General features: G+C 38.6%; 1 protein-coding gene across 3 annotated transcripts in view; it reads left to right on the top strand.

Annotated features, from left to right (window-relative positions):
* LOC141403880 (G-protein coupled receptor Mth2-like) overlaps positions 1-6,344 on the top strand; it is a 536,210-nt gene that overhangs the window by 482,404 nt on the left and 47,462 nt on the right. The gene's annotated exons all lie outside the window — the stretch shown is intronic.

Here is a 6,344-nt window from a genome sequence, read left to right as displayed (position 1 = left end):
TAATTTTTCGCACTATGCTCTCACATTGTTATCTGTGATATATTTTGACTACTCGAAATAACCATTATAGACCCCACAAACTATATATATTCTTGATCAGCGTGCAATTTTTCCGTCTGTGGAAATCACTCTAGCGTCCGAATGGATTGAAGTAGGTTGATGAAATTTTGGTAAAGTATATTATGTATATGTACGTAGGACTTTTGGTATTGAAAACGGGCTATGTAGGTCCACGTTTTCGTATAGACCCCATATAACGTGACGAGTAACGCTTCGTCGTTTTAAGGAATTTTTAAGATATTTGTCCCATTTGAACGCCGAATTTGTTGTAACTTGGTAGTTTGTGTTTCCAGAGGTTATGCCAAAAAATGTTTATATAGGTCCGCGTTTTGATATATCCCCCATAGGACGGTATCTCCCGATTTTCTGTATTTTGGGGCTACACAATTTTCTCACGGAAATATGTCGGTATCGGTTTACGTTTTGATATACCCCCCATAGAACGGTACATCCTGATTTTCGGTATTTTGAAGGTTTTAGCCTTATTATCGCACCGAAGTTGCTGAAATTTGGTATTTAGTTTTTTGTCGGTATCGGTCCACGTTTGCCCCCCGATTTTCGGTATTTTGATGGTTTTAGCCTCATTATCACACCATAGAACGTTGCCCCCCGATTTTCGGTATTTTGATGGCTTTAGCCTCATTATTACACGGAAATGGCTGATATTTGACAGTCTTGTGTGTGGGGTGAAGTAGGGGATGAGAGATACCAAGGAACGGTCCTGACCGGCTTTAATATGGCAAAGTCCAGGATTTATCTTAGTCCCTCACTCATCTCAAGTGGACACTGACCTCCGCGTGGTGTCACCTGGGATAGCTGCCTTTAACATCCATTAAAGGTAGTGGGCTAAAATGTGCCGCGCGTTCACTCATAAGAACGTAAAAACTTGGGTTTGGGCGCCGGGTTTATAACACTCCCCTAGAAAAAAGCAGCCTACTATGAAAAAAAGTAAAGAAAAACAAATTCCTCTAACGTTGACCACCCACGCAAACGTTTTAAGGACCATGATCTGCGAATCTGCACTTGGAATGTTCGCACTCTTTACGCATTGGCAGATGTACTTGGAAAGTACAAGGCCGACATTACTGCCATACAGGAAATACGATGGAATGGGAAAGTTGTCACAACAACAAAAGGTGACGCACTGTTTTATACGAGTAGCTACCATGACACAAAGCATGAGTTTGGTTGCGGATTTGTAGTTGGTTGGAGGTTACAACATCTGGTGTCCAGCTTCACCCCAGTGAATGAAAAACTCGCTACAATTCGATTAAAAGCAATATTCTTCAACATCAGCTTTATTTGCGCTCATGCTCCCACTGAAGTCAAGGACAAACAGACCAAAGATATATTTTATGAGCGCTTAGAAGAAACATATGACCGTTTTCCTGCCCATGATATTAAAATTATTCTAGGCTACTTTAATGCCAAAATTGGAAAGGAAAACATCTTCGGCCCAACAGTCGGAAAATTCAGTCTCCACAATGAAACCTTCTGACAATGGTATGAGGCTGATGGACTTCGCAGCGGCAGAAAACATGGTAGTTAGCAGCACCAGCAGATAGATGGAAGACATTCATCGAGCGTGTGCGTTCGTTACGATGTGCGTTCGTTCCGAGGAGCAAACACAGACTCGGACCACTACCTTGTTGCAGCAAAGGTACGAACCCAGCTAAACGTAGCAAACAAAGTACGAACAGACACAACACGAAATTAAGACATCGGTAAGCTGCAATCACAACAGATAGCCACAGCATATTCCACTCAACTAGCCCAATGGCTTAATCAAAGCACTCCTCATCCCGATAACATATCAGCACAATGGCAAAGTACTTGTATACCAGAGACCTCCACCAAGGAACCCATGGTATGACCAGTATTGTCGTGCTGCTACCGAAGAGAAAAATGTGGCATATGGGGCTACTCTACTCGCAGAAAAATATATGTTAGAAATATGTTTGGATCCAAACAAATATATGTTTTGGGACTGATTGCAAACAAATATATGTTTGGATCCAAACATAATTTGTTTGTGTCCAAACAAATATATGTTTGCAACATTGTCTAACATATCTCAATTTAATATGTTTGTTTACCAACATATTTTTTATGTTAGAACATATTTTTATGGGTGGAGAGGATTTTGGTCCAAAGAGTAACAACAGGGCTCTCGCAGCTGAGTAATGGTGGTTTATAATAAAGAGCTGTGTGCATGTGCATTGTTCCGATTTCGTTACGATGTCGGTACGATTGGTTTGCTGGGCTGTTATTCCCTACATTTTCATCGGTCTCATCGTCTCACCATCACATTGACAATGTATCAACAAACCACAACACAACCCCCACCATCGTCTCACGATTTTGAGACTTTATCAACAAACCACACACACACACAACAATTTCCGCTGTCGCAACAATGGTTGTTATTTTTTATGAAAGACGTTGTTATGTTTGGGTCTGCTAGGAAAAAAATATATGTTTGCTGCAAAATATGTTTGGGACATATGTTAGAGAGGCCATTTTTTTCTGTGTGTACGGGCCAATCTGCGTTGACGGCGAATATCGTCGTCGTATAAACAACGAGATGTATCAACTACACAACGACATCAATATATGTAGTTGAACAAATCGAGATACAACGATTGCGATGACTAGGCAATGTCATAAGATTTGGTGATGATGAACCCGCTAAAAAGGAGTATAAAAATGGGCCGCATATTCACGCAGATCTGGAAGGCCAAAGCTTCATTGGAGCGAACAAGTGAAACGAGACATCAGAAAGCTACATATCACAGATTGGGAAAATACAGCAGCAAACTGAGAGGATTGGAGATCTTTTCTTAGTTCGGCTTATGGAACAAATGTTCTGTAAAAAGACAACCAAGTAAGAAAGTAAGTAAGTAGTATCAGTATTTTAAGTGTAATTTACGTTTGAGATGTGGTTATGCTTTTAAGCCAAAGTAGCATCTGGTAGCCAATAATATTCTTAATATTTCACAACTGATGTTGTTTGTTAAGTCAATGGTTCGGCGCCGCCGAGTAAACGAAGTCTTTAAAGTGTTGGTACCAAATTTCGCAGTTGGCCCGGGTTCTGTGGACGCATCCCAGCAAAACCCTCCATTTCAAACTACCGGGTTTTATAGTACTTTTTGGTAGTCGTAACTATTTACACCCCCTAACCCATTATTCTTTCAAGGACATGTCGCACTGAATCGCACCACTATTCTTTGCCAACTAGAAGTTTCAACATACTACAATTTTATTTTTGATTTGCTCTCCGCTGCATTTAGACATGTGGTCTTCTGATTTGAAGCCAAACACACTACACGCGTACAAACATTAACACACAGTTAGTTCGGTCAAATACTGTAACTAAACCCTTCAAAATACAAAAAATCGGGAAGTACCGTTATATAGGGTGGCTACACTGAAAGAAAAATGTTTCATTGATTTTGAACTAACGTAGAGTTTCATTGAATAAATGAAAAGTTTCATTAAATAACAATAATGAGTTTCGTCATTATTTCAATGAAATTTCCTCAATTATGCAACAATACTTCTGTATTTATTCAATACAGTATTTTGAAGTTACAATTATATTATTGCTATGAAACTTTCACATTAATGCCATGAAACAATAATGAAAGTTATTTTATGAAACTCAATGAAACTTCTTCATTAATACAACGAAGTCTTATGTTGGTTCAAAATCAATGACAAGTTTCATTGATGCAACGTAATTTTCTTTCAGTGTACCCTCAAAATATATTGGGGGCTATACCTAAACAGGACCTATGTTGACATTTTTGGCGGAGACGAAACTTAAATGTCAAATTACAGCTAGTTCGGTTAAAAATTGTAGCTAAAACCCTCAAAATACCGAAAAATCGGGAGGAACTTGTCTTGCCTATGGAAAAAAGATACGCGGGTGCAAAAATCTAACGCTCTAGCTCAATATTTGCGGACGCTAGAGTGATTAAAACAGACGCACATGGCTAGATCGACTCAGAATTTAATCTTGATCAAGAATACATGTACTCTATAGGGTCGCAAATGATTATTTCAATGCGTTACAAAAGGAAAAACAAACTTAATATAACCTCCATACTATAGAGGAGGGAATAAAAACGTAAACTATTTCGAATACAAATTGCATTTATATTGAATTAAACATTCATCTGTGGACAGATCGAATATCAGATATCCAACCAAAATCCTTTTCCTCAATAATTATGTAATTAGGGAAATTTTGTGGTAACTGATAGAATTTACGGCATTATGCATTTTATAAGTGGATCATAGAATGGAGGGTATATTAAGTTTGTATTTTCCGTTTGTAACGCATTGAAATAAACATTTGCGACCATATAAAGCTTATATATTCTTGCTCAGGCTAAAATTTAGCCGTGTCCGTCTGTTGTAATTACTCTAGCGTCTGCAATAGTTGAGCAAGAACGCTATGTTCAACCGAGTATCTTTTTTCCATGGGCAGGTAAGGTTCAGATGGACTATATCGGCCCACGTTTTGGTATAGCCCCCATATAACGGTACCTCTCGATTTTCGGTATTTTGAGGGTTTAGCTACCATTTTGGTTTTCGGTATTTTGAGGATTTTAACTACTTTTTTGACCAATGTACCTGCAATTTGACGTTTGAGGCTCTCAGTTGTAACAAAACTTCTCAACCAAAAATTATCAGCATAGGTCCATGAATTTAGCTATATTTCTGACCAAACTACCGGGAATTTTACATTTGAGGTTCCCAAAACATCTCCACCAAAATTGTCAGCATAGGTCCAAGGTGAAGCCCCCATATTACGGTACATTCCGATTTTCGGTATTTGGAGGGTTTTAGAAATTTTTTTATAGAACTACTTGTAATTTGACGTTTGAGATTCCGAGAGGTCTCAAAACATCTCCACCAACAATTATCAACATAGGTGAATTTTTTGGTATAGCCTCCATATAACAGTACCTCCCGATTTTCGTTATTTTGATGGTTTTAGTTAAATTTTTTTATCAAACTACATGTAATTTAACATTTGAGTATCCCAGTGGTCACCAAATATCTCCACCAAAAATTTCTAATATAGGTCCATATTTCGGTACAGCCTCATATAAAAGTACTTCCTGATTTTCGGTATTTTGAGCGAACTTCCTGTAATTTAACATATGTATGAGGTGCCCAAAGCTCACAAAACACCAACAATTTTTAACATGGGTCCATATTTTAGTATAGCCCCCATCTAACGGTACCTCCCGATTTTCGGTATTTTGAGGATTTTAGCTACTTTTTTTTTTTGACAGAAATATCTGAAACTTGACGATTGAGACTCCTACTTGTCACAAAACTACTCTACCAAAAATTGTCAACATACATAGGTCCATGACTCGGTATAGTCCATAAGGGTAGGATAAGGGTACCTCCCGATTATCGGTATTTGGAGGATTTAGCTATTTATGAGAGAAGTCTCCCCTGTCCCGCCTGGGATGTGCGTGGAACAATTATTATTGTATAGCTATATTTTACATTTGAGGTTCCCAGCGGTCGCAAAACATCTCCACATATCCCATATAACTGTGCCTCGCGATATTCGGTGTTCTGAGGGTTTTGGCAATTTTTTTGACCGAACTACGTGTAATTTGATGTTTGAGGTTCCCAGAGGTCACAAAACATCTCCACCAAAAACTGTCAACGTAGATCCATGTTTTGGTATAGGCCCCATATAACGGTACCTCCCATTTTTGATATTTTGAGGATTTTAGCTACCTTCATATAGCCCCCATATGAAAGTGGCGCCCGATTTAAGAAATATAGGTTTCCGTGGTCAAATTATCTCTATCTAAAATTTTGGACAGGAAGGAAAATTAACTAATATGTATTTCATGGTGGAGGTTGTAAAAAGTTCGGCCCGGCTGAAATTAACACCTTTTCACTTGTTTTGAGAGTCATTCCTTCCGATAAATATTACACCCACCAGTCATTTCAGTTGATCACCGTATAATTTAGAGCTTTTGGGTCATGGGCAGGGACCTTCAACTGTACTATAACAAAAATGTGGAACATTAAAGAGAGGACGGATATGGCCCATTTTCGAACTTGAATTACGAGATCGAAAGTTCGGACTAAATCGGTTTCTCTCTTCGAGTTATCGTGCGTACAATTTCAACGAAAATGTTTGAACTTTTGTGAATGAAATACCCAAAGGAGTGGGCCGATATGTTGGACCTAATCGGTTGATCCGTTCGAGAGTTTTCCTGCCCATCAGCCACTATACATGGTGC

The sequence above is a fragment of the Musca autumnalis genome, unplaced genomic scaffold (assembly GCF_047663935.1).
Source record: "Musca autumnalis isolate F117 unplaced genomic scaffold, ASM4766393v1 scaffold_4, whole genome shotgun sequence".
In the NCBI taxonomy this organism is placed as follows: domain Eukaryota; kingdom Metazoa; phylum Arthropoda; class Insecta; order Diptera; family Muscidae; genus Musca; species Musca autumnalis.
This window is presented reverse-complemented; position numbering and strand designations above follow the sequence as displayed.